We start from the raw sequence: 4,506 nt of genomic DNA on the forward strand, positions 1-4,506 counted from the left end.
CCTGGACCAGAGACTTGTGTGGTTAGTTAGGTCGTGGCCGACTCCCTCGCCAGGCTTCCGCTTGAAGGTTGCCGAGATACACGACGTGTACATGGTGGTAAGTGGCGAGAGCGTGTGTGAAGAAGTACACCCCTGCAGGGTTAATATGATCTATTCGAATAGCCGTGTCCGCGGAAAAGGACTTCTGGGTTGCCTGTATAGTTCATAGATAACTTGAAGTGGCTATTCTAAAATATGCAAGATAAGCGTGAGTGCTATGGATGGCGTTCTCGTAGGGAGACGAGAGCGGATCCATAGTGGTGTATTGATATGGTGAATATGTGGACTCGTGTGCGCCACCTCAAAAGAGTTACTTGCAGTCGTAGTTCAGGATAGCCACCGAGTCAAAGCTGGCTTGCTGCAGTTAAACCCCACCATCCCCTTTGTTGAAAATGATGCATATGTAGTTAGTTCTGATGTAAGTCTTGCTGGGTACATTTGTACTCACGTTTGCCTATTTTATATTTTTGTAGAGAGACTTCAGTCTCACTAGTAGTTCCACGTGGACTTCGATGTTTAGCTTGTTACCTCAGCTACGATCTTGTGCCCTCGGCAGGATCTGGTAGATAGTCAGGCTTTTCAGCCTTTTTCATTTATAGATGTCTGTACTCAGACATGTTAAGCTTCCACTTGTGCTTTGACTTGTATGCTCTGAATGCTGGGTCGAGAGACCCATGTTTGTAATATCTCGCTCCTCGGAGCCTATTGAATTAAATACTTGAGTTGTAGAGTCATGTTGTGATGCCATGTTGTATTTGCACATATTGAGCATATTGTGTGTATGTTATTGAAATACTTGGTATGTGTGGGATCTGACTATCTAGTTGTTTATCCTTAGTAGCCTCTCTTACTGGGAAATGTCTCCTAGTGCTTCCACTAAGCCATGGTAGCTTGCTACTGCTCCGGAACACTTAGGCTGGCCGGCATATGTCCTTCTTCGTTCCTGTGTCTGTCCCTTCGGGGAAATGTCACGCGATGAATACCGGAGTCCTATTAGCCCGCTACAGCCCGGTTCACCGGAGTCCTGCTAGCCCAGTGCTACAGCCTGGATTCACTCGTTGATGACCGACACGTTCGATGCTGGGTCATGGATGCCTGTCCCTGTAAGTTTGTGCCACTTTGGGTTTACGACTAGCCATGTCAGCCCGGGCTCCTTATCATATGGATGCTAGCGACACTATCATATGCGTCTGCCAAAAGGCGCAAACGGTCCCGGGAAAAGGTAAGGCGACACCCGTGGGAATACCGTGCGTGAGGCCGCAAAGTGATATGAGGTGTTACATGCTAGATCGATGTGGCATTGAGTCGGGGTCCTGACAGCTTTGGTATCAGAGCTTGAATGCCTGTAGGATTACCAAGCCAAACTGGTCGAAAGTTGAGTCTAAAAATTCTTTACTTATATAAGGGAATTGATTATGGGATGGAACGTAAGGCTCTTTTTACTCCTTATACCTTATGCCCTTGTGATCTGAGTCATCTTATCTTTCCTACGGGGTTAAGAAACTAGGCTTTCTCTTGTTTCTATCAGGATCACGTGTTACTAATCCGTAGACTTATAGGATTGTTGGATTCAAGCCTCAGTTCAGTTCATACTACTTCCGTATGTTAACTATTGATCTCTAAACCTTGATATTATGATGATCAAGTGGTTATGCCACCATTTTGTAGGATGTCTCAAATACCTTTTCGAGCATTTATAGCCGTTATGCTGTCCGAGTAATCCCAGGTTTCTAAATAGTCTGATGCATTTGCAAATCCCTCATTCCCGTTCCCGATGATCCTTTGGGCCAGATTAACCACACTAATCGGTGGGTTGAGGCACTTCATTGCCTCGGTATATATGTTGGAGCTAGTATTATGACCCTAGGCGTCTTAGAGAACCACTCAATAATTTAGCAATCTTTGTATCTCCAGTGTGATAATTCTGGCCATTATTCTCGAAAGCATCTCGTGATGCCATTTAGTTAGTAGGCATTCTATTTCTGGGTTCTTGAGCCCAAGATTCACTCTACTTACCTCGTGTTGGTAGTGTTTGCTCGTTCCTTTAGGATATTAGTAACCTTTGTGATAGTCCTCGAGGTCCGTGGTATTTCCTTCTTCCAAATAATATGAACCGCTTATGGCAGAAGTTCTTTGAACCAAAAGATCACAACAAAAGTGCTCTCAATGAGTTCTCGATTCTATATTGTGACTCTGCCAATTCTACCTTCTGCATGGGTTATCCAGAGGAAATATGTTGAGCTTTGCTCGACATACTAATCTATGCATCCACGACTCAGAAAATCGTATGTTCCATTGAGTTGTCCCTCTTTAGTTGTATTCCGGCCTTCATCTATCAGTTGATAGTCAAGAGTATGTGTGCATTCGTTCATCGATGCCTATTACTCTTTTGGTCCATCAAGCCATTCTATTCCAGGATGACTAGGAGAAACAAACTCCAGTACCTCATCCATATCCAGGATTGGGTCAAAGTAGTTGTACTCTGCAGATCAAATTGCAATTCCAGATTTTGTTCTAATCTACCTTGGAGTATTACCATCTTTATATTAAGAATATCATGGGAATTGCTCACCATCCTATGAACTCTTGATACAGTGATACTTCTCACCCTCATTATTAATTTCTCGGCTTTCGTGTTGTTGCAACCGGAATGCCGATAGGTGAATCATGATGTGTGAAATCAATACCCCTAGCAACCATGTTGCTTAGTGGTTAATGGACAAAAATCTCATTCTTAGTGTGGTGGTTATTGAATCATCATTATAAGATAGATTGTGCTCCCTAGTCCATATTTCTGGTGCACTCTTCGACTGATGAGTTAGGATCTTGTCAAATCCTCGCTCATTTGATCATATCGTCTCGCCCTGAAAAGCAAGATTGTTCTCGAGCTTAGTAACATATCGGTGGTTCGTGATATTCCGAATATCTTCTCGGAAGTATTACCAGGTTGTCACCTGACCGCTATGTTGAGTTCTTGATCAAGTTGGTTTTCTTGTAAACCACCCTTTCTCCAAGAATCTGTGTCGGATACCCCGAGCGAGTTGGTTACGCTAAACAACAACTTGGAGAGTTGGAAGATGAAAGCTTGTCTGACTTAGTTCAATTTAAGGGATATCTTGTGTGTGTGTATTGAAGGAAGATGGTATTTTCATCGATTGACCCTCATGGTTAGTTAATGGATCTATCATCTTATCCAATCTTTGATTTGGATATGGGTTATCGTCAAATCAAATCAGAACCAACGATATTCGTAATGTTGTCTTACTCGTGGTTGTTTCCTCGGGCATACACCATTACATCTTTTGGTCTGACCAATGCTATCACCATGTTCCCATAATTGTGGAATTCCATTTATATGGAAACCAGGATGAATTGTTGTTGAGCCCATCGACAACATCCTCGTCTTCTCCAAAATTTTGTTGAACATTAATCTAGTGTTGGAAACTTTTGAAAGCATTTCTTCATGCTAGCTCATGAAGCATATGTTCAGATGTAAGAAGTGACTTCCTCCAGTTCATGTGCATTTGATGCAAGTTGCCGTCGTGGATTCGAGAGAGTCAAGGTTGCTTCCTTTGGAATCATCCCAAATCAGTCATGCATACGTGCGAAGTATTCTATGGTTTGGAGACTTGCAACCTTCATTCCATATGTATCCCTAGCACACCAAGCCACTAACTGATTTGTTCAAGGAGAAGAAGTTCCTTCATAAGAGCTAATCATATGACTTATGCAAGGACTTCGTTATCCGCGATGATGGTTCCCAACCAGAACTCGGTAGTGTTTTATTGTAAGACTACCACATGGTCATGCTTGTCTAGGACATCGTGTGTTCACATGTTGTAGCAGAACTAGCTCATGTTTTGGAGCCTACTATCATAGTCCATTTCCCGAGAATCTCGCAACGTCGTCTCGTCGATTTGTGTTGCAAACTTTCATTTTACTTTCTAGACTCGATGAGTCTAGATTATTCTGACACCAACCAGATCTGAATCTCAGGCAGATATGATGGTTGGAATGTTTCCCAAGAATTATAATATTGGTCTCTCTGTAACCCGTAAAGTGGATGTCATGGCCAACACACCCAGTCGGAAGACCTGTTATTGTAATATCTTGATTGAAGAAGTTGGCCACCTCCCCATAAGGACTTCGTAGGAATTACTCCCTAATTGTTCCTTATGGGTTCTTGTGCTCCCGAAGTCCAACCTTTTACTTGATGTTCTATATACCAAACCATTTCAATAAATGGGTTACGCTAGCACATCAAGGAGAACATTAGAAGCGGAGTGCTAAATGTCTCTCGGTCGATCATCCAGATTTTTTTCCTTGGCCTTGCTAAGGTGAAATCTGAGAAGGTGTTATCTTCCTTTGCATCTGCATCGTCCATCACTATTCATCATGGTAGTATGATGTGTCGCCAGGATCCTCGGCATGGATGTTGGTAAGACCCTGATGAATATGGAAATGCTT

Source organism: Triticum aestivum, chromosome 5B, assembly GCF_018294505.1.
Source record: "Triticum aestivum cultivar Chinese Spring chromosome 5B, IWGSC CS RefSeq v2.1, whole genome shotgun sequence".
Taxonomy (NCBI): Eukaryota; Viridiplantae; Streptophyta; class Magnoliopsida; order Poales; family Poaceae; genus Triticum; species Triticum aestivum.